At 37.3% G+C, this 25,444-nt stretch overlaps 1 protein-coding gene across 11 annotated transcripts in view; it reads left to right on the top strand.

The window, feature by feature from the left end:
- LRRC4C (leucine rich repeat containing 4C) overlaps positions 1-25,444 on the top strand; it is a 1,166,212-nt gene that overhangs the window by 186,459 nt on the left and 954,309 nt on the right. For 7 of the 11 annotated variants that reach the window (XM_044750116.2, XM_044750115.2, XM_070487549.1 and 4 more), the window contains exon 2: positions 24,073-24,261. The exons of the other annotated variants lie outside the window; for them this stretch is intronic. The gene's annotated coding sequence lies outside the window, so the exon portion shown is untranslated. The remainder of the gene's footprint in view (positions 1-24,072; positions 24,262-25,444) is intronic. 11 annotated transcript variants of the gene reach the window in all.

Here is a 25,444-nt window from a genome sequence, read left to right as displayed (position 1 = left end):
CAGAGGGCAATGGCCTGCCAGGAGCGGGTCCAAGAGTATAGAGAGAAGGGGTATGCGAACTGTTAGGGTAGACAGTTCTTTCAGGAATTTTCAGGAAGGAGGAAAAATAAATGCTATGGATATTGGTGAGGAACGTAAAGCGAGAGATTTTGTTTGTTTGTTTAAGACATTGATATGAAAAAAAGGATGTCTTATTGTAGAAGATGAATCTATTTAGTTTAGGAGACACTTGATGAAAATCTAGTTCCAAGACACTGTTGTTTCTGCCACAACCTCCTTCCCTTTGCCTTTGGGTAGGTGGTTCTCCTTGGTGCTGTATATCCAGCTTGAATGAAGTACATCCTAACGTCACACCTCCCTAGGACTCCCAGACATCTTTTGACACTGAATCGGGCAACAAGAATCCAATGAGATGTCTGCCAAACAGTAAAATATGTTTCATGCATTATGATGCAATGTCTCTCAGCCTCAAACTCAGCCAGCTTGGAACTCCAAGTTGATTAAATTGGAATCAAATGGACTCATAATTCTGCACAGCAGCTTTCTGCACAACAGAGTTAAATTTACTACAACTCAGCCAAGGGTAGCACATGCCATATAATTTCACCACCCACACCTCTTTGGGTTTTGATTTACTAGGAAGTGGTTTGCTTTTGACTGGAATGCAAACAAATGTTCCCCTCTCGAATGTGAGTATAATGATGGCACTTTTCCCTCCTTCTCACATATGCACTCCCTTTTTCAAACTTTAGTACCACTTCTGAGACAATTAAGATAATTCGGCCATTTAAGTACTAACAGCCACAGCGGTCTTAGAACCACTTACTTTTTTGGTACTAAAATGCAGTAAAAGGACATTATCGCTTATTGGAATTTTAATGTCATTTTATTTGGCTTGAACTTTAAAGAGCATTGGAGTTGACTTTGTGCTTGTTCTTAAGTAGACATTGAAAAGCAGAAAGAAAGGAAAGAAGTTTATTAAAATTCACCTCAAATGACTCTAATTTTGAAACACGTTGGTGGTGTCTTTTGAAAACGTTGTTTTGACTTGGACTGACAGGCTCGGGAGGGATTTTTTAGGAAGGAGGAAGACACTGAAGTGAGGAAACAGGAGAGGACTCTGGTCCTTTTGAACTAAGAGCTTTCCTTCCAAAGTTGAAAAACTAATTGTCTTCATTTTGTGGTTGTCATGAAGCCACTAATAGCTCACATTCACATCAGACAGCACTTTAATAATGTAGTGAGCCTGTTGGAAGCCAAGTGTGCTCTGCATTTCAGTTGCAATGAAGGCTGTAATGGAAGGATGTCAGAAGGTCAGCCTCCCTTCACCCTGCAGGGTGGGTAAATGGCCAGGCTTGCAACGAGTGGCATTTTCAGGAATGAGATTTTTGGGGAATGAACATTCTGGAAAGTTGCTTCTGAACATTCAACTTGATCATTCTATTAGACATCAAAGGGCGTCTCAGAGTGATGGCTAGCTTTAGAGGGAGCAGCCTTAGGGTTTAATCCTAGCTGTGCCACTTATGAATTGGGTGAACGCTCTGAGCCTCAGTTTTCTTCTCAGTAAAATGAGGATAAGGACAACAAGAAGAAGAGCACCAGCAATGATAGCAAATACACAGAATACTATAGTCAGGCACTGTTCTAAATCCTTTGTATTTATTAGCTAACAATTCTCAACAACTTAATTAGGTGGATACTAATTTTATCCCCATTTTGTAGATTAGGTAACTGAAGCAGAGGGATGATAAATAATCTGTGCAAGATCTCAGAACTGGTAGGAGGCAGAGCCTAGGTTTTACACCAGGCAGTGTGATTCTGGAGTCTGTTCCTTCAACCATACCATGATTCTACTGCGGCTGTGAGAACTGACTGAGATGATGTAGGCAAACTTCCTGGCATGCTGTAGGTGTTTAAGAAATGCCAAATATTATTGATGAGGGAGTTCAGAGGTCCCATTGGCTTTTATTTTCAATCAGAACTTAGCAGGCCAGTAGGATAAGAAATAGAACTGTTACAGCCTAGGAAGCCAAACAAACAAATTTAAGGAAATAATCCAAGAATTTCAGCTAAAAATCACCAAATCCAAAGCAGGAAGAAAATTTGTAATTCCAACAGTATAAGACCTTCTTGTCTGTTGTTTTCTTACCCTTGATAAAATTGTTCTCTTCGTTCTTTGCCATTGCCCTTTGGGTTCATAACAGCATTGAAAACCTTCACTGTTATTTCAGCATCAGAAGCTATGTCAGCCTCTTGGCTGCCTTCAATCTAATCTTTGTTTCATTTTCTTTGACTTCATCTGAAATAGCTGTTTCTTGCTAAACTTTTAGAAAGATGTCCCCCACGATCAATAAAACGGGACTCCATTTCTGTTACTCCTGGAATGAAGAATGTTACCTCTTTGTCTCTTTGTTTATATGCAGTTTTCCATGTTTCCAGGTAATGCATCATCAACTGTTTGATACTTTAAAAGAGTTCTTTTTCCTCTTTCTTTTTTTTTTTATAATGGAAGGAAGAGTTTCTTGAAAATAACATGCTGACATGAAATGAAGTCCCCTAAACTCTTAAAATCACCCAATTTGGACTTGTTAGTGGAATTAGCCATTGTCTTCTCATAACCTGGCTATAAACTAAGTGTGCTTGATTAAATAGAGTCCCGTTTAGCTTGGTAAATTGGCAAATTTATAGGAGCCATTGTTCAATAGAAAGCAATCAGGAACTGTACTAGGAAACATGATTCGAAACCTTGGATTTGTTATGTCCTTCTGTCAATCACTGAAAATCTCTGGAACTTCATACTGGCCTTTGTAAAAGAGAGATATTAATGTTTGCATCATAGTGCTGTTATAAGGCTGAAGCATTATATATGTAAATCATCAAAATTAAAGCCCAAATGTCAGCAATCCAGTCATAAAGCAGCTCTCCAAATTTTTTCAGAAACCCTGTCTCTTTCTGGCTCACTGCTCCCTTATCTCTAGTCTGTGCTTCTAATCCTTGTGACCCAAGATGGCTGCTGGACTCTAGCCATCACAACCACCCCCAGGCAGCATGATGTAGAAAGGAGGTTAAGAAAAACTGATCCCCAAGGACTCTCAAGGCAGAGTCATATGCATCTAGTAAATTAGTCATATGGCCACACATGGCCTTGAGGAGGAACGAGTGAGAAATATCATTTACTTAAGCAGCAAAGGGCCCAGCTGAAAACTGGACTTCTTAAAATTAATGAAAGAGAGAATATTGATAGGCAGCAAAAGTATCTGCCACAGATGACAATTACATCTGTGATTTTATTCTTTAACTTGAACTAACAAAAAAAAAAGTGAAAATCCTTACTGAAATGTCTTTCTATTCCTATGCTTTCCCTTTTAACTTACAGAAGATAATGGATGTGGAAACTGTTAAAAGAAGTAAAGTGACTAACTGATTGTAAAGAGGGATGTTTTTGTTTCTTCCTTTTATGGTGAGTGGTTTTGTAAGTGCTTGTGTTTCAGGATATTAAGGAATCGCTGAAGCCTGGGCTAAAAGATAATTTTACATAAGAAGGTCAGAGACGTTTAGGAAACACAGTTAAGCAGAACATCAAGCAGATTTGACATAAACTTTGATGGTTGAAAGTCGACACTTTTTGAGGCTAGCATAGGGTCATGGTTTTTGACAGAATATGCTTAATTTTCTGAAAACATGGATGGATCTGTTTTGCTCTTTCACAAGACTGATCATTAAACTCATTCAGTATTTTATATAAGAAAAACCAAGATAGCTAGGTGTCTATAATGAAAAACAGCATTCAATAAATACAACGCATTGATATTTTACAAATATATATTAAGATCAACAGAATAGCATATGATATACCAGGTATAGCTTGTTCCCATAATTGGAATTGGCATGCTAATTAATAGAGATTTGTCTCAATACTTCATCTATAAAATAGGAATAAAAGTAAATTGCTACCTCCCAAGGTGATTTTAAGATCAACTGTAAAGTAATAAAGATATTGATAGGTGGATAGATAGCATTAGCATCTTATAAATGATCAAAATATTATTTATATGATGCTTAATCGATAATTCCTATTATTTTACTTTGTTCTTCACTCTATACTTAATCAACAAGTGTGCAGGATATCTGAGCTCTTAACAGATGAGGTATCTGACCCTTCAGATTTTTCTGCATTTTATAGTAGCTGTATATATCTTGCAGTCCTTCGACTTTCTTCCACAGATGGCTCAGCTGACCCAGTACATGCCTGTAGAATAAATGGATGTGATTCTCTCATGAAAAATTGCAAAGGAAAGAGGAAAATACATATAGAAAAAACTAGAATATGTTAGAAAGTACATGAAAAATTTAGACTTGGTCTAAAAAAGTGGTTTTCCCTGGAGATAATAATTCAGTATCTACCTAAGATTATAGGTATGGCTAAGAAAAAAAAATCAAAACCAGAAAATCAAAGTGTTGTCCTTAGTTTCATTCTAGTATTGTATCAACCTAAAAATGCCATAATTTTCAGTGGAATGGCTTGAGAAAGGCAAAATACTCTATCTTCCAGAGCTAAATCCGAATGGCTTCTCCTTAGAATGATTGAAAGGGGAAAATGATTATGCTTAGGACTAGACAATTCATGAGATGTTTAGCCAAAGAAAATGATAAAATTGAAGCACACTTAAACAACTCTTTTCTTATTAGTCAAATGTGGGCATTGATGTAGCAGTCAAAACATAAGTTGGCCTGGGGTATTAATCTGGAGTATTTGGGGAATTCCTACTGCTAGCAAAGAGGCTCACCCTCTCTTTCACTGACTGTGGCCACACTGAGTGCAACTGACAAATCAGGGGCCATTTCTTCCTTTGGAAAGATCCTCTCTGCAGACCAGATAGAAGGAAGGGAGGAAAGAGGAACAAAGTCAGATCAAACCCGTCTGAGTTCTGCCAAAATAAAAGTGACCCCTACAAAGCTTTTTCTGAAAAGTCTAACCAACTAGCATTGCCATTATCAAAGTCATCCTCTGGAGTGATGCAGCAGATGTTGGCAAAATTTGTTTGAGTTACCCAGAGGTTTTCAACTCTTATGTCCTATCCTTCATATCCTCTGATCCTGCCGTCTCTCCTTGTCCTCAAATTCCTGACTCCCCATTGACTTGTTGGTAATCCCTATACACTGTGCCTCTCTTGCCTTCCTACTACTCTTTCAAAGACATCTACTTTAGACCTAGCCACACCCCTAGACTCAGTCTTTCTTTATCCATGTGTCCCACACTCAGCATGTTGCATGGTTGCATTTAAGAACAACTCTTGTTAGAAGGCGTTATGGCTTCTAAACAAGGGATTGATCATTCTAGGGAATGTCTCTCGGAAGCTTTGAACACCAGGATATGATAGGTCTCAGAGAAGTGTCTATTACTTCTGGGTAGCTGCAGAAATCTACTATAATTAAATAGGCATTTGAATAATGCTTTAATTTGTGGGAAAAAAATGAATTCTCTTGTGCACTTTCTCATTTTAAAGAGACACCACTCAACACTATCAATATTATAAGGGACTTGGAATAACCACCGATCCCATTTAGCAGCTTGGAAAAGTGAGTCATACAGAAGTTAACTTACTTTAGCTTGAAAAACAGAGACCCAAGTTTCATGATTTCTAATCTATGGCTCTTCATAGCATCATAGTGGCTCCTTGAAGCTTCCCTGCCAGTAGTAGTGGAACAAAGACAGTGGATGTCAATGCATACATTTTTGAGACTGTTTCCAATATGAACAGCATAAAGTTCCATGTTCTACTGTGGTGTCTCAAAGACTTAAACGTCGTTTGATGTGTTTCCCCTCCTAGTTTAATGAAAGTCCTCCCCCAGAACAATCACACCATGTATATCCTATAAATTCCTTACACTCTCTCCACTAAAAGCAGAATGCTATACGCTCAAATTACTCAGCAAGGAGATATCCTCATGCAGAGTCCTTCACGACCCCTTCTAGCCTCAATTAGGAATCCACATATGCAAAATGGTGGCTTGAAGAAATCCATTTTGGCTTCTAATGCTAGTTTTCCTCAAAAGTGAAAAGGCAGTCTTGCTTAATGCAAGTTCTTGCATATATAAAACCAGAGTGCTTTTAAAAACAGTATTCCATTGTGTAATTAGAATAATCGCCTCTTTCTCTTTGTTGCTCTCCTTTAATATTTACAGAGAAGAAATCTCCTCCTCAGTAATCTGTGTTTTTTCAGGCTGTATATTTATAATTTGATTGATCTTTCTCACAGTCTGATCTACTCATGCATTTTATCATTGTGATAGAGGCTCCCTGCATTTCTCTGATTTCTTTATATTTTTCCCAAAGCATGGCATCGAGAATTAGATGCGGTAATGCTCGGGGATGGCTGCAGTTACCTAAGACATCCTTCAGGCAACCGGAGCTAATTTAGGCTAATAGCCTACAAACCTCATGATATACAAAACCCTAAAGTTTTCCATTTTTCTTTTTTTGTTTGTGCCAATACAAGACTGATTTCAAGGACATAGTTTTGAAGCTCGAGAAATGTTCATAGTGCAAACTTTGACACAATGTTTTAAAGTAATGACCTGCCCTTTACTAACATAAAAGGGTAACCATATTCATGTGGACGCAACACATTTTTAGTGGCCAGAATGGGTAGAATTGTGTGAGGTTCTCAGGTTTCCAAAACCATTAGGAAGACTCCAGCAACTAGATTTGTGCCTAACAGTCATCAATGAAAAGGACTGTTTGGATGAATGGATGAAAGGGAGAATAGATGAATAACTTTTCATTCATTCATTCACTCAGTCAATAAATGTTGAAGGCTCATTATATATTCAAGGTACTGTTCTAGATGTTGGAGATACCTCAAGGTACAAAAGACACAAAAATTCCTGACCGTGGAGCTCACATTCTAGCAGGACAGAAAAGGAAACAAAAAATGTTAATTATATTAAAAATGATCAAAGCAAACATAAAATAGAATAGGCAGGAAGAAGTATGTATATGAAATTTTTATTAGGATGGCCAGGACAGGTCTGAGTAAGAGGGTGACATTTGAGGGAAATGAGAAAGGGAGCTCTGTCTACCTGGGAGGAGAGATTCCAGGTAGAGTGAATAGTCAGTTCAAAGGCCCTGAGTTGAAAGCATAGCAGCAAGCCCATTGTGTTGGCATGGAGTGAGTAGGAGAGAAGGGGAGAGATATGGGAAGAATGAGTGATCTTTGTAGACCGTCAACAGTATTTTGGCAATTGCTGTAAGTGAAAGAAGGAAACGCTGGAGAATTTTGATGGGAGGAGATATCCTTTTCTAGGACAGTCCATCAGGTTGGGGAGACATGGCCCTTCTAGGCCTAAAAATATAAAATGTGGGGAAGAGGCGTTCTGAACTCAGGAATTCTATCCCTATAAGCAGACTTACATGTTAAAATCGTGCAGCTCAAGTCTCTTATTTTGAAGTTAAGGAAATGGCTTAGAGAAAAGATATAATCCATCCAATATCATACAGTTGAGTGCTGTTGTTTTGCCTTTTTTTTTTTACCTACTACTGAACCTTTATATGATGATCATAAAGAGGTATGGAGAGAGAAATGTTCTGGATGTTGATTTCATTTGTCTCTCTAAGACTAAGTCTCCTTATCTGTAAAATAGAGGTCTTAATAGCAACTACCTCATAGTTCTTGTGAAGGTGGAATGAGTTGTTAGTGCTCAATAATCCTATCTAAGTTTTTGAGATGTTATTTTAATTATTAGTAGATACAGGTCAATTAAATAAACAAGCATTTGTCGACACCTATACATTTCTGACTATTGGGCACAGATATAAATAGACATTGCCTTTCCTCTCAGAGGAGCCTAACCCACTAAAGGGATGTCATACACTCAGTATTGTCATATACTAGCTAAACTGTAATAAAAAGCTACATGAAATTCAGTGGGAGTACAGAGAGAGAGGAGTATATGTATGTAGATGTATATTGATGCATCTAATGCACTGTTTAAAATAAAGTAGGAATTAGAAAAAAATAGAGAAATAGGAAAGTAGTGGAGTTTATAATTTGTTGATGGTAAATAGACATTTTGTAGAGAAAGAGTGACAGTTCAGCTCGGCCATAAGTGGCTGCTAGTATCTATACACTAGAGTTAAGGACGGGTATTCAAAGTGACAAAGTGCGTTAGCTAAGAAACAGAGGTAAGAAAATAAAAGTCTCATAAAGAATAAACCAATCATTTAAATTTCCAAGTGAGCCAGTTAAAAGTGCAAATTTCCACAGCTCACCCCAACTTTGTTGACTCAATTTGCCTGGGTTGGGACCAAAAAACTTATAATATTTTTAACAAAGCATCACAATCATCGATACTGGTGATCCTTGAAATACCATTTAGGGAAAACTCAACTAGAATCTAGAGTACTTGAAGGGATTTCTTTTGAAAATGAAAGTGTGAAGTTGGGTTGAGTTTGATTTATAGGAAGCTTTCTAGCAGCTTTAACTGAAAGCTAATATTTATGTAATTAACATTTTTAGAAAAGACAGAGAAGTGATAAATAGGAGAGAAAAAAAATACTGAAAGTGCTGTTGACACTACTAGAATATAGAAATTGAAAAAAAATCACAGAGAAACAGGGTTAACACCTTTCCTTCACACAATCGGCATTCCTCAAAATGGTAATGTTCCTCTGAGACATTGATGGGGCTTTTGTTTCTTGCAGGAAGATGTTCTGTGTCTTGAAGCCTGATGTGTCATGTGGCAGTTGCTACGGAAACTAGTTTAAGGAATGTCATCGAGTTACCAAGTAAATAGTCTTATAAGGCAGATATTATAGCTGACATGTAAATTAAGGCTACCTTGTCTCTGTCAGCTTTTCTATTCTGAATTTCCTTGCTTTCCATATTTAAGAGAGAACTCCTTTCCCTTGCAAAAATCTCCCTTTCCTAACTAGCGGAGTATCATTTGAATGCACAATTGCCATTAACACATTTTATATTTTAGTGTTCTGTACCTGAGCATTGATTCCCTAATGCGACTCTGAGCTGACAATAGTAGATAGTTACATTGTAATACCCAAGCCAGATAAAAATTATTTTTGGTGGTTAGGAGAAGCAAATGGTAGTTCCTGCTCTTGCAATCCTAAAGGCCAAAATGTTCTTGATACTTTATAGTGCTGATCTCTGTGACTTCCATTTAAGTATTTATTAAAGCTATAGGGGAGCAGAATTTGCCGCCACAAAATGTGTCTCTTTTGCTTGATTATTTTTAAGAACATAAGACTCAGGAAGAAACTTTGACCTTCTCCCTAACTGCCTGAAAGAATTTTAGAAGGCCTGTTCCAGGAAGGAGCTGTCACCATAGATGTCTATAATATAATAGGAACTACGTGTGGTAGATAAGGAAGAACCTAGCAAGGCCCATTTGATCAGTCTTCTCCATGTCCCATTGTCTCTACAAGGCATGGCAAACATTTGCTTACCAAACATTTGCTTTGCCATCTCCATGTGAATTGTCTGCCTCCCTTTTGAAGTCCCAAACCACTACCCCCAACGACTTCTTTTGTCTTTAGCTGAAGATGGTATTTAAGGTGGTTGCTTCAGCCATTTTGGTGAGTTACTCAGTCCTCCTGTGTTTCTCTCAAGTATGCATTTTTTTAAACTCGTTTGATTTTCTCCTGTTATTCTGTCTCATGTCAATTTAATTCTTGGACCAGCCAGAAGAACCTAGAAGGGTAGAAGGAAATTTCTTCCACCACCAGAAAGCATTTGAGTAAACTCTGAACTGCTGGTTAATAAATGTCCTGGTCCTACCTCCAGAAACATTTTGGGTTCACCTTGGGGTATGTGTGGGTGACCCTCTTTCTGAGAAAGCTCTTCAATTTTATAACTGAATGACCACAGTTGCCACTTCACTCCCCAAGTAGAAAGCATATAGGTCACCTTTTATTTACTAAAATCATGGCTGTGTTCCAGGCACTTAACAACAACATTAATATCAAAATTATTGATGTTTAGCTTCAGTGTGGAGTTGGCTTCAATGATTCGTTTTGGAAGAATGCAAGATTCACACAAACTGTTCTTTCTTCTACATTCTTTAATTTATACTTCCAAACCAGTACATACATTTAGAAAACAATTCAGGTTTGCCTTTTCTTTAGAAGTGTTTTCACAGTCCTACTATAAAATTTAACATTTTTCTTTTTGTCAAAGTTCACTATAAGAAGTAAACACATGAAGATCAATTGATATCCTCAAAAAACTATCTAATATACAAATCAAGACATCATATATTCCCCATACATAAAAACTATGAAATGCTTTTGGAATCTAATGACTAGAATAAATTTAACAGTATATAGATTTGGAGTTCATTTTTTTATTAGTTCATGAGAGCTTTATAACCTTTGACAGGTCCTTTTTCAGTCTGTTCATTTTTTATGGCTATTGGAAAGTTAACAGCTTAATTATATATAAGTGTAATAGATTGACTTAGACTTTTTTTCATTATTTGGGATAATTATCTCACTTCCTTCAGTTAAAATTCTATTTGTGTGTGAGAAGCAGAGATTCAAGAAGCGGTTATCAAAAAGTAGCCAAACTACCCTTATAGAGGAATCAAGAGGTGGCAGTTCAGGCTGATATGACAATTCCTTGATATCATCAGAGACCCATGCTCTTTCTATCTGTCTGCTCTGACATTCTTACTTCAAGGCTTCCATATTTGAAGTCACCTCATGGTTAGTAGATGAATGGTAAAGTTCCAACTGGCTAGCCTATGTTCCAGGAAGAAGGTAGTGGAAGGATGGGAGGTAAAAGCCATATTTAAGCTGATTTAGTCCCTATTTTGTAAAGTGCTTTCCCAGAAATTTCATCCTGAAAATTCCACTTCTATTCCATTGGCTAGAACTTAATTAAATAGCCACTTCTACCAGCAGGGGAGCCTGGGAAATGTAGCTGGGCACATTGCCATGCCAATTTTAGATTCCATTAGGAAGATCTAAGAGGAAAATGGTTATGGGAGATGCAGCTGGAATATCTATCTCATCACTCTTCATTCCTTGACTCATAGTTTTCATCCTGATTTTGCTAGTTCTAATTTTTTCCTTTTTATTTCTTCAACTCTATTTTTGAAGCAGGTGGTATGTAAAAAATAATAATAATTTAATAAGTAATAGCACTAATAGCTCACATGTGCTTGAGAACTATGCTAAATATATTACCTAAATGTTCTCTTTTTGTCATTTCAGAAACATGAAGAGGTTGGTTATATCTTTATCTTCATTTTACCAATGAATACATTGATATATAAGAGAGTTTAAGTAACTCGCTGAGATCACCCAGCTAATACATGAAAAATATGGGATTCTAACTCTTATATTTCTTTATCAAGAGACTCATCTGTTCATTAGTTTATATATTCTTCCATCCTACATATGAATGAGTTGATCTATATTACCTTACATCCTTAACAGAGGAAGAGAATTTTTGTTTTTGTTTCTTTCTCCCATCGTGGCTAAGCCAGATGAAAACTTTTCAATATTTCTTCCACCTTTTTCTCACATTTCACTCTACCTGTACCTTCATTTCACATAAAGACTTCATGTAAAGATGATATCTGGGGGAAGATAGCCTGAACTGGATATACCATACTGTCATTTAGCTTATTTGGATGAATGCTTGTAAACACATCATGTTTGTTATTATTGTTCAATACCTAACCTCCCACCATATTGGAATCTCTCTAAGAGTAGTGATGGTGTTTGTATTGGTCATAGTTTTGGTTCCCATTCTAGGTATATAACTAACATTTATTTCATCCCTTTATTCATTCAACAAATTGTTATTGAACAGCTTTTAGGTTTCTACCACTCTCCGAGGAGCTGATGTCACCACAGTGAACAAAGTTCTTGTTTTCATGAAGCTTATTGTCTGCTGAATAGATAGGCGAAAGGTAAGCTAAAAAAATAGAGAGGTGTGTCATAATTCATATGGTTAGAACAGTAAGGAGAAAATGAAGGGAAGATAGAGAGAGGAAGTGCCAGGATGGGGAATGGAAGAGATGGCTAAGTTTCCTCATTTGTAAGGTGATATTTGATGGGACACCACAAGGGCATAAAGGAGCAAGAAATGTGGATATCTGAGAAGAACATTCCTAGACAAGGGAGCAGTAAGTCCAAAGGCCCCATAGGGAGAATGTGCCAGGTATTCAAGGAACAATAAACATGGAGAATATTGTCAAGAACCCATTGATAAACGCATTGATAAACAAGTGTAAAGCTTTGAAGGAGAAGGATGGAATCCACTTGTGAGGTTATTATTCCTGATCCAAGTCTTCCCCCAGACCCCAAATCTTATCTTAGAAATAGTATGAATGATGCAAAAGCTAAGAGTCAAATGGAAAGCAACCGGCGCCTGTGAATCTACCAGGCAATCATTGCCTTCCTCAAAGAAGGTACAGTCTTTGGCAATGAAGAGTAACATTTTCTACATGATTCTGGCATAGCAGATGAGAATCATGCATTAGGGGCTTTCCAAGAAATCATCATCTTAATAAATGCTTTACAAAATCTGCTAGATAGGGTAGTTTCCTCTTTCTTTTACAGATGGGTTCAGAGAGATTATTGCTCAAGATCACAAGAAAATAGTAGCCAGCAACATAAAAATTTCAAAGGTATGACATCTTGAAAATTAAATATTCTCCAAATTAAGGCAGTGTTATTAGGATAATTTTCAGAAAAATAAATTAAGACATAAAACATAGAGATTTTTTTGGTTGCCATTATTTTTGTAGTTATGGATAGCCAAAAAGAAAGAAAAACACAAGGGAAAATATAGATAGCATGGACATATGGAACAGAATCATGATAAAAAAATTAAAATCACAAAGAACATCAAGATGGGGGTCATAGTGTACTCATCAAAATCTATGTCCTAGAGTTTGAATATGATGCAATGAAGTCACCATTGTATTCATTTATGCATTCACTCATTCAGTCATCGATCAATACATATCTATTGTGTACCTACTATGTAGCAGGCAGTATGCTAAGAAGTAGAGATGCACAGTGCATAAAACATACAAGGTACCTGCCCACATGGAGCATAAATTTTAGGAAAAGAACTAAACCACTGTTAAAAAGAGAACCATATATTGTAGGCATTACTTTTCTGTTAAAAAGATGCAAGGTAAGTGGGTAAAGATTGATGAGGCATTTTTTTTAGAGTAGCCAGAATACACCTTTCTCAAGAAATGGCCTTTAAGCAGAGACCTGAGTAATGTAAGGGTAGGTTATGTGATAAATAGGGGAACATCATTCATGCACAAAGAACAATACTTACATAGATCTCAAGATGGGGGCACCTTAAGCATCATGTCTGTTTGGAAAGGTTGGCATCCCACTAATCAACCTTTTTTTTTTTTTACATCAAAGCCATCTGGGGAAAATATTTTTAGGAAGGTCTAAATCATGGAGGAAAAATAAATTCAAGTCTGTGATGTGCTGCTGTACTTACAATCTCAGATTATGCTGAGACCACAAAGTTTATTTTATTGCCTTAAGTTTTGTTGTTTTTATAACCAATTTTCTTTCTCTGTAAATATATACCTTCAAATTTTTATTAAATACCCACTGTTGGCCAGGAACTGGCTGTTTGCACATTTATTACTTCTTGTATTTTGTAGTACCTAAGCATGCATTCAGCCCTCAGGAGTTTGAGTCAAAGGAGTAGAAGATGCCATCTGAATATTTAAGGAACTCTACTGGGGGGCAGAACATGTACACAAATTACTGTTTAAGACAGAGACGACGTGTATCATCCAAATAAGCATAATATTAGTATAGACTCCAGCGATACCAAAGTCTTTCTGGAAGAGGAGTGATTTAAGGTTTTGTGTATTTGGTCTATTTTCCTAATTTCTTTTCAATCTTCTAACACAATTTGTAATCAATTTTCCAGATACATTGGGTGGTACATAGATGAGTGAGTGCTTTGTAAGAAGTCATTTTAAGAGCGGTGGGAAGACTATGACAATTTCAACATGGCAGATTTCAAATTCATGATTTCTTAATTTTACTTGCTTACTAAATTATGACCTATAGCCATTTAGCAAAGTATAGAAATAAAATTTCACAAAATTGTTTATTTTTTCACTTGTGGTGTCTGAAACCTCTGTGAGAATAATATGAATTTATGGCAAATAAAATAAAGGGAAGACTTTCTGTATTCTCAAATATGAGTAGAGTCAAAGAACAAAACCTTTGTTTCGTTTATCATTTGCGCGTGTATAAAGTAATACACAGATATTGAAGATAAGCTGGAAATACTGAGATATCTAAAGAAGTCATATTGCTCCTGTTGGTCCTGCAATCCAGGAATCATCATTGACATTGTTGTGTGTTTTCTTCCAGGCTTTGATTTTTATACAATGCATCTTACACGAGTCTCCTATAACTCAGACTGAATGCAAAATTCTGTTCTCTAATGTTATTATTTAATATATGACACATAGTTTTGCATATTATTGCAGTTATCAGAACTAAAATTTTCAAATAGAAGTAACTATTCAGCTAATATTTAATGTTAAGACTTTTCTAGGTGTCTTTTTTTTTTGTAATATTATAAATAATGATGATATTAAGAACCTTTATTTCCTAAGGCCAAAGTTCCATTCTATCTTTTCTGTAACTTGTTCCTTGATTTTTCCACATGAAGGGGATGGCTATTTCACTTGAACTTCCTTCACCTTTTGATTCCAGTTCTTTAGACTATTTGCACGTGTGAATTCTCTCTTCTGGTAGGAATAAAAAGATCTTCAGAAGATATTTGTTAAACAATTGTCTAAAGGAAGAGCAGTTAAGAATTATGATGACTTTTCTTGTATTTAGCTTTTATTTTAAGACTCATTGTCAACATACTCACTTCTTTTGACAATTGCCCAGGAGATTATATTTCCTTCAGGTTAAATGCAGAGTTGTTGAAATTCAAACATAAGTTCTTTCAACGAAGCCTCTTATAACTGGCAGAAGTATTGACTTAACAAAACATTAGCCTTGGCAAAATAAATCTGAAGTGGCAGCCAATTCACAAAATTGCTAATTGTTCTCACTTGACCATGTGTCTTAGTTGGCATTTGGTCTTTCACTACGACATGTATATATACAGTCAATCTTATGTCTTGCTAATATTATTTAAACTTTAGCACTCTGAATTACTCAAAAGTATAATTCACAAGTCAAATATTTTATCTTTCAGTTATTTAAAGTATAGCTTATACTAACAGCTATCAAATAATGAGGATATGTGTATAGAGAGAGAGAGAGAGAGAAAGAGACAGGACAAACATATATATTTATATTATATATATATACAATCTGTTGATAACTAAAATATTGTTATTCATCATACACTCATTCAGTCAATTAATATTTCCAGAATGTAGGTGGCGTCTTTGAATACAGGACTTTTGAAATGTGGCTTCTGTCTTAAAGAAGTGGTTCTCAGCCAGGGATGATTATGTGCTCCCTCTTTAGGGTATTTCACGATGTCTTGAGATGTGGTTGGTTGACATGTCTGCTGAGGGATGAGTGCTAATAATATCTAGTGCCTAGAAGTAAGGGATGCTGCTCAATATCCTGCAATGCACAGGACAGCCCACAGAACAAACAATTGTCTGGTCTAATATATTAATACACTGAGGCTGAGAAACCCACTCCTAAAAGATCTCACAATCTCAAGGTAGGAGGCAGGCAAGTTATTATATCAGTGGAATTAAGATTATAATAAGTACCAAGGGTAAGTTTGTCTGGTAGAGATACAAAGGAGGGTGTTGTCATCTTTCCCTGGAAAAGATTGAGAGATTTGAGAAAGTGATGTTGAGCTGAAGAGGGGAAGAAGGGGCAAGGAGAAAACATTTCAGGGAGAGGCAAAGCTGGAGCAAAGTCATGGACATGTGATGCTCCAAATGGCTTAATTAAACTGGAGTGCAAAGTGGTGTTATGGAGCCCTGTGAAGAGTAAATCTAGACCAGTAGTCAAAGGCTGAATGATCAAGAGTCAGTTTTGTCAGCTAAAGAGTTTGGACTTTATCCTATAGCCAAAGAAAATCCATTGTAAAGACCCATGGGATCAAAGACTATGGAATAGTTTCTTTTTTTTTTTTTAAAGTTAAAATATCTCTGGAAGACAAAAGAAAACTGGAAGAGAACAAAAATAATTAGAGGCATGGATGTCAACTTGGCTAATAATTAAATAGTGCATGTTAAAATCTTTAGAGGCTGCTCTATCCCACAAGAGCTGGGGTTTGATGGTAGCTGCTGTATAATGGTAATGCTAAGAAGGCCGAATGGATGGAATTTTCCCCTCCTTTGAATGCAGGATTTGAGATCTCAAATAAGAATTTTCAAAAATGAGTTACTTATAAAGTTAGAAGTAGACTAGTTTGTTCAAGGAGAACATCAGAAGAGAAGGCTGATCCTCAGAAAGCACCAATATTTAGTTATCAAGCATAAAAAGAGAAATTAGCTGTTACATGTTACAGTAGGTAATCAGAGATATGATGGGGACAAACAAAGGTGGCATAATGAGATAGAAAGATCATGGGGGCATCTGGTCAGTATTTGAAATTAGGCTGCTGTAGGAATATTCCATTTCCACTCCAAATCAATTAAATTATGAGAAAAGTACTTTTGAAATATTATTCAGGGTCAAAGTGAAGAAAGGGGACTCCTGGGGCTGGCCCTGTGGCATAGTGGTTAAGTTCGTGTGCTGTGCTTCAGGGGCCCAGCCTTCACTGGTTCAGATCCTGGGCACAGACCTACAGAGTGTTCATCAAACCATGCTGTGGCGGCATCCCACATACAAAATAGGTGGAAGACTGCCACAGATGTTAGCTCAATGACAATCTTCCTGAAGCAAAAAGGGGAAGATTGCCAACAGACGTTGGCTCAGGGCCAATCTTCCTCACCAAAAACAAAAGAAACGGGGCTCCTTAGATTCCAGAATGAGGGAAAAAATTAAAGGTAAGATCAATAATCAGAGACCTCAAATCTCAGAGTTCCCAGAACTAAGAAACAAATCTTAAATGCTGGGTCTAACATTTTAGTACCCCCAAAGGGAAGCCCAGGCCACAGGCTCATGCAGAGACTTCATGTGTATTACCTGCAAAAAGCTTTGAGGCAGAAGGTTATTCTGCTATGTCCTTGAAAGTAGGACTAAGGAAATTCTGACCACTAGCCATGAGTGAAAATGAATCATTTTTGAGAAACTGGCAATATGAAACAGCTCTATGCCAACTGCTGAATCCAAAATTTGTACTACTTGTGTGGTATGAGAATGGCAAGTGGAGAAATTAAGAAAATCCTAATATTAACTCAGTGAAGCCAGTGACAACAATGAAGAAATGCATATGAGCTGGTACTCAATGGGTGTTGCTACAAGCGTGTGCCCCTGAAATACTTCTGTGTCAGTCAGCTTGGATTGCCATAATAGAATACCACAGGTCGGGTAGCTTAAACAGCAGAAATTTGTTTTCTCACAGTTCTGGAAGCTGGAAGTCCAAGATCAAGGTGCTGGCAGGGTTGGCTTCTGGTGAGATCTCTCTTCTTGACTTGCAGATGGCTGCATTCTCACTGTGTCCTCACATGGGATTTCCTCTGTGCACATACTCCTGATGTTTCTTCCTCGTAAGGACATTGGTCCCATTGGATTAGGGACCCAACCTTATGACATCATTTGACATTAATTACCTCTTTAAAGACCCAGTCTCCAAATACAATCACATTGGGGATTAGAACTTCAATATAGAAATTTTGAGGAGACAACTTAGTCCATAACAACTTCCATGAAGGTGACTTGAGAGTAAAACATTTAAGTCACCTATGGAAACATAACAGAAGAGAATCGGCAAATACGAAAAAGAAAATTCACACTGTAGAACTAGAGATGATAGAATTATCCAGAGGGGACATTACAATAAATGCGTGAAAGTTTAAATAGATAAAAGAAAAAAAATAATCACAGACATCAGACTTGGAGAAGGACCCCAATCTTGAACCATGGGGCATAGGGGCCCCATGATTTGAAGATTGTGAGCAAATACATTGGTAAAGATGTAAATAAGTGTAAATAAGCATTAGTAACTTGGAAATAGACCTGATTAAATTAACCAGAAATGCAGATAGATGTAGATATAAAGAAAAGAAAATAACTTACTACAGAAAACGTACAAGAGAATTTTTTGAAAAGGAGGATAGAGAGAAATGAAAGATATTATGGCTCAGAATGTTCCTGGACTGAAAAAGATATCAGTCTTCAGAATGATTGAATATAGCTCATCCTTGACAGGATGATTAAAAACACATCTACACCCAGATCTACTGCAGTGAAACTTCAGAACTCACACAAACAGAAACAATCATGAAAGCAATCGAAGATGAAATATCTATTACAATCAAAGGAATGATAATTAGAATTACAGACGATGTGTTAAGTCATGATGAAGACAAGAAGTCTAATGAAATGATACTTTTTTTTTTTAATTAATGTTATGATAGATTACAACCTTGTGAGATTTCAGTTGTACATTTTTGTTAGTCATGTTGTGGGTACACCACTTCCCCCTCTGTGCCCTCCCCCCTCCCCCCCTTTTCCCTGGTAACCACCGATCAGATCTCCTTATCAGTATACTAATTTCCACCTATGAGTGGAGTCATATAGAGTTCGTCTTTCTCTGACTGGCTTATTTCGCTTAACATAATACCCTCGAGGTCCATCCACGTTGTTGTGAATGGGCCAATTTTGTCTTTTTTTTATGGCTGAGTAGTATTCCATTGTGTATATATACCACATCTTCTTTATCCAATCATCAGTTTCTGGGCATGTAGGCTGGTTCCACGTCTTGGCTATTGTAAATAATGCTGCGATGAACATAGGGGTGCAACGGACTCTTGAGATTTCTGATATCAGGTTCTTAGGATAGATACCCAGTAATGGGATGGCTGGGCCATAGGGTATTTCTATTTTTAACTTTTTGAGAAGTCTCCATACTGTTTTCCATAGTGGCTGTACCAGTTTGCATTCCCACCAACAGTGTATGAGGGTTCCTTTTTCTCCACAACCTCTCCAACATTTGTCACTCTTGGTTTTGTATGTTTTTGCCAATCTAACGGGGGTAAGGTGATATCTTAGTGTAGTTTTGATTTGCATTTCCCTGATGATTAGCGATGATGAACATCTTTTCATGTGTCTATTGGCCATATTCATATCTTCTTTTGAGAAATGTCTGTTCATGTCCTCTGCCCATTTTTTGATCGGGTTGTTTGTTTTTTTGTTGTTAAGCAGTGTGAGTTCTTTGTATATTATGGAGATTAACCCTTTGTCGGATAAGTGGCTTGTGAATATTTTTTCCCAATTAGTGAGCTGTTTTTTTGTTTCACTCCTGTTTTCCCTTGCCTTGAAGAAGCTCTTTAGTCTGATGAAGTCCCATTTGTTTATTCTTTCTATTGTTTCCCTCAACTGAGGAGTTACAGTGTCCGAAAAGATTCTTTTGAAACTGATGTCAAAGAGTGTACTGCCTATATTTTCTTCCAAAAGACTTATTGTCTCAGGCCTAATCTTTAGGTCTTTGATCCATTTTGAGTTTATTTTGGTGTGTGGTGAAAAAGACTGGTCAATTTTCAATCTTTTGCATGTGGCTGTCCAGTTAATGAAATGATACTTTTAAAGGGTGGATGAAAAATATTTGCCAACCTAGAATTCTACACTCGGCCAAATTATAATTTGGGAGTGAATCTAAATTTTAAAAATGCTTCTAAAAAATACTCTGAGAACTAGAAATTCATAGACTCGCAATGGCAAAGAAAAACTATTAGAGAGTGAAAATCAGAGGAAATGGAATTCTCTCCTCCCAAAATATGGGTGGGATGGTGAAGAAGTACTTTGATAAAAATAAAGGTAAATGTAAGCAAATTTGGACTGTAAAGAATAACATAAGTGATAGATAAATAGTAGATGACAGATATTGCTAATTTCCTGGTCATTTAAGGCAAGATATTTTACAAGGCAAAAAGAAGACAAATTAATGTGGTAGGTTAGAGGAAGAAGTTTAGTGTGCATAAGCTCTAAAGCCCTATTTGGTTTGAGAGGAGATTAGATATATTGATTATCTATAAACTCTTAAATATATATGTTTAAAATCTGAATGAACGTCGACTGAAAATAAAACAAACATGTAATATCCAGGCAAAGAAAAGGAAAAGGAAGGAGGAATAAGGAAGCCTGTGTGGATCTAGTAGTAAGGTAAAAATTTGGATGTAAAGCATAGGGATCAACAAGAGGATAATAGTTTCTTCTGGGGAGCCAAGGAGTAGAATTGGGAGGATTACAAAGTGAGCTTCAATTTTTTCCCATATAAGATGTCAGTTGTAGAAAAAAAAATAATCCAATAAAGCAAAATGTTTAATGTGCATTAAATCTGTGGATCCTCAAGATTTGATGGTTGTAACTAATTGGTATATTTCTTTATATTTCAAATACTTAATTATCATATTAACACGTTAAAAAATGTACACTGGTATCAGATAAGACTGTGTTCTTATTCCATACCTCTTACTTACTATGTAATTCAGGTAAAGTCATTCAGTTTCTTTAGGTTTCACTTGCTTAATGTGTCCAATATTACAATATCCCCTACCTTCCAGGGTTGTTTTAACAATGTAAGGTGTATGCCACAGTTCTTGGAGAAAATGTGTCGATATATAGTCACTGTTGAAAATAAGGAGGCAGCAGAAGCATGAAACCAAAGGAGAGAGGAGTATTTAAAAAGGGAAAGCAGGTGACGTTTATTTCACATGCAAGCAAAATGTTCAAATTACTGATGTGGACCATTGGGTTTCAGTCTTACGAGGTCATTGGCGAAGTTCACCTGAGTGGCTTGGGGAGATGGGTGACAGCAGAAGATGGTAGGCATGGGTCAACGAGGGGAGAGGACAGATAAGCAAATACTTGCAGCATATTGTTTGAAACAAGGAGACAAGGAAAAAAATCACGTACTTATTTATAGAAGCAAAAGAAAAAACAGGAGTTTTAAAAATGGGAGACTGCAAATGTGAACTATTTTAAGTTGTTTGGTTGTGGGGAAAAATAGGTCAGTAACGAGAGATAGAGGGGCGTGTGCTCACGCGCACATGAACATATGTGCATGTTGTTAATGGTAAGGGTTTTGCCCTGTTAAGAGACTGAAAGGAGAGGTCTGGTAGCAATGGGGAAGGTGAGAGTATAGGAACAAAAGTAGAACACTGATGGATCAATGTCCTAGAAGAGACAGGGCGTTGGAATTGAGAACATGTATGGAAGAGTTGGCCGTAAGCAAGAGAGAATCACTTGTTTGAGATTAGAAGGAAGTTAAATGTGAGCGCTGACAGTGTTAAGTGTCTACATCTGAGGGCAGGACATTGAGGGAGTTTATGACTCTGAACTTCAAATTTATCTGTAAAAGATGTGAGGCAGTATCCTCCATTGAGAAAGAATGTGTAATTTTTGTTATTTTTATTGTTTTTTGTGTGTTTCGTCCCTATCAAGTGTGAAGACTCAAGCATTGAAATACTCCATGAGGTATGTTTCCTCTGATGGAAAAATCGATTCAGGCCCAACTCCCCTTCTCTGAAGAGGGGTTTTTGGATGTGAACACACATGATTTGAGGCCTCAAATCACCATACTCATTTCAGAAAGTCGTGAAAGGTCCACAGAAGGGAACGATGTGTGAGAGTGCCTGGCTAAGCCTTTTGGGAAATAAACAGGAACCAAGACTCCACATTTCCATGTCCTCTACAAAACCAGCTTTCCAAAAATAGACTCATACACGCTGTAGTCACAGTTGAATGTCGTGTTTCTATTATTGCGATGACATAAAATCATTAAACCACTGCTAGTAGTAAAAGCAGTCATATCTGATAATAGAACTGCTCTGTAACCATTCAAAGGGAATTGCATTTTAAATGACACATGGAGAGCAATGTCCTGCTGAGGATGGTGGCATGGACTGAGGTTTGACTTCCGCAGTAATTTATTAAATGTCCTCCTTTGATATTGCTGCAGTCCTCAAGCTCCTAGTTCTGAATAGTGGTGTTAAACTTGCTGGAGTGCATAAGCACAGTCATAAGAAGGTTTCAAATATTCTTCTGAGTCATCTGCTAAATTTTTAATAATATTTCCTGTATTTAAAGTAATTGAAAAAATATTAAAAGTTCCTGATATCAAGACTCAAGCCCACTCCCTTGATCCCTCAAGGTTCTTTGTCTAGACTTCTCTTTGCATCACATTTATCATGCAAGTAGAATTACCACTCCCTACTATATGTCAGGCACGCTATCTCAGTTAATCCTCATGGAGCCCAATGAGGCAGATATTATGGCCATGGACAAATGAGTACACTGACATTTCAATATTGAACTCAATATTCCCAATATCAATTGGAATTCAAATTTAGTTCTGATTTTTTTTAAAAAATAAGAGATTTAAAGGAGACATTGAATCAAGTGTCTTTAAAGTTCTGAATCTATTAAAGACAATACACAGAAGTTTTGGCTTCCTCAGGCATTAAAATATCAGCTTTATTATCAGTAAAGCTATACTGAGAAACACACTTTGCACATAAGGCCAAAACAGACTTTCTATCATCCCCCTAAAACTGACTCCTGGGACCGTGGTGAGAAGTGGAGTTACAGAGCCAATTACTTGCATTTGGAATAGAGCCTGCTCTTACCTTCCAAGAGTGGATAGTCCAGGTGCACTAATCCTATACAATAGGGCCACTCCTCTTCTTGAGGTGAGGGAAATGGTCAGAAGTATGGGATTGGATTCTATCCAAAACCTCCAAGGGAACTGGAGGCTTGTCAGTAGAGGAAATGGATGATTCTCCCCTGAATACGGCACGTGGCATCTCATTCTATCAATTTTATTAGTTTAATACACTTAAGAGTTTCATTTTCTTGTACATAATGAGCTTGAGATTAATAAGTGTGTTGATGAAACCAGGACAAAATACCAGGAAGCTCACACTCTAGAACTGATGAAAGAACATTGTGTTAGAGGCATTCACAATGGTAAGAGTTTCTACGCTCTCCAATTTCCCCTTGTTCTTTGGGGGCAGCACATAGGGATCTAGTAAATCTAAGCATTGGACTCCAGGAGGCTTTAAAGAAAGTCATTAGAAAAGCAATATCCCCTCCCTGTCATGATTAAGAGCTGGAATCCGTCAAATATGTGTATGGCGTAGTCTTGGCTCCAAGTCTTGTTCTGCCAAGTTGGACACCCATAATTGAGAGAACACAAGCCTCTTCTCTGACAAGATCAGTGTGCCAGTGTGTAAACATTGGAGTTCCAGCTCTTCAATTTACTTAAACATGGCTGAATCTGCCACCTCAACATTTTACCAGAATGGATTGGTAGAGTATTTTGCTGCGGCTGACTTGCGCGTGATCTGCAGGAGGCCAGATCCTTCTTTGGGAGACTGGCATGTAGGGAACAAATTTGGAACAAGCCAATTATTACTTTTCAATCTTGGCCTGTTTGTCTTCTTGTTTCACCATGGTGCAAATTGCAATATGTAACTGTTGAGGAAAGGAAATAACGCATAGACGAAGGAATGAATGGATAATTGTATAGGGAAAAAGTATAGTCATTTGGACTCTCTCTCATACCACCTCTCCCTTCTGCTCCTTTTCGAGAGGTGCAAACAGATGCCTAAGGACTAATTTGGCATCTGCTTTCCAGCAGAAGTCTAACTCTCTTCTGTATAATAACTCTCTTCTCTGAGCTGAAACTCAGACCCACGTAGTCGTCAAATAATCGCCACCACGTCAACAATGGAGTGACAGACTGTGAGAAAAGGGCTCTCTATGTCTCTTAATGAAAGCCCTCAAGTTTATTTTTTAGTTCCTTTTGAGATGTGATAAAATCTCTCTTATTGGTGCTAAAAAATCCCCTGGAATCAAATCCTCAATTTTAATAATAGCCAGCACTTTTTAACGTTCCCTATGTGCGGGTGCTGTGATAAACACTTGACATAGATTATCTCATTTAATCCTCACAGAAACCAAATGAAGTGTTTACTGTCATTATCCCTATTTGATGAAGAGGATGCTGAGGCTCATAGAGAATTAATAACTTGTCCAAGATCGTCTAATGCCAAGTAATCGAGAGTGGATGACCTGAAATCACACACACCAGCCGGGACCAGCCTTTTGTTGAGGGAAAACTTACAGAGACAGAGAAGTAGCAGGTGAGCAATCTTCCCAATGCCAGTTCCACAGAGAATTGGCAGGCCAGATATTGTACTTGAATGGGGTCTCAGTCTTGAGCTGTGGGACTCATAAGCTGCTTGGTTGGGGGGACACCAGCCCTTCCCCTAGGATGATTTGTTGCTGACGTCCAAACTTTGTGGTTACAGATCTGGGATGTGGCAGAATTTTAGCTTCCAGCCCTGATCTTTAACCTCAGCATAACTGAGAGCTCACCAGCCCATCCATGTGTGTTTGATCAGAGTCTAGGACCCAAGGCTTGTGTTTATAGTGGAATGGCGTTGGAGATTCTTGACCTTCAACCCTGTTCTGCCTCATCAGCATTCTATCAGGATGTCTGCATTAAGTGCTCAGTATAGGCAGTTTCCTTATCTTCTGAGTTTTAATTTCCAAATTATCCTGCTCTTAGGGCGGAGAGGCAGTGGCAGCTGTCTCTCTGGGAAGCCAGACTGCTGGGTATCCATGTCAGACAAATTAGTTCTTGCCTATCGCCTAGCCATTAAGTGGTGAAATCTTTATTTAAGCACTGCAGTCTGATGTCAGAGTCCCTGGTCTTAAATAATTTGCAATAAGCACTTGATGTAACTATCCACACGTGCATTTCAAGTAGCATCATAGTCTACAGTACATGCTTTTCAAGTCCTATATTTTTATCTTGTGTTCCTAGTTGACCATTTTAAATACTTATGTAGTATTCACTTATTTCTAGACCTTAAAACTCACCATTTTGCTACTGTGTGCCCCATTAGAATGTAAGATTTAATTTGGCTGTGAACCATCTAAAGAGGATGTGTGATTGACTGTAGAATTGATAGGCTTATTCACTGGGGTGTGTGTTTGGGGCTGGATGGAGGGGGTGATCCTAAGAGGTAAGGTTCCTTAGAAGAAATAGTAAGTCCAAATTTGGAGTTTGTGACGTCTGGCTGTCTATGGGTATCTTTAGGAGATTTTATACTAGAACTAATGATATTAAGAACTTGTCTCCGGGTCAGTTGGGTTATATGGTTACAGAGTTACTTCTTATCTTGAATTCTATTTGTATATGTTTCAATGTCTAATGTCACCCTTTCCAATATTTCTCAGTTTAAATTTATAAATATAAAGTGTCTTGAGCTAAGAAAAATCATCAGTAATTTAATAGTGTTAGCAGCTTTACCACCAAAT

The sequence above is a fragment of the Equus asinus genome, chromosome 17, assembly GCF_041296235.1.
Source record: "Equus asinus isolate D_3611 breed Donkey chromosome 17, EquAss-T2T_v2, whole genome shotgun sequence".
Taxonomy (NCBI): domain Eukaryota; kingdom Metazoa; phylum Chordata; class Mammalia; order Perissodactyla; family Equidae; genus Equus; species Equus asinus.
The sequence above is the reverse complement of the archived record's forward strand: the minus strand, read 5'-3'. Positions and strand labels throughout refer to the sequence as shown.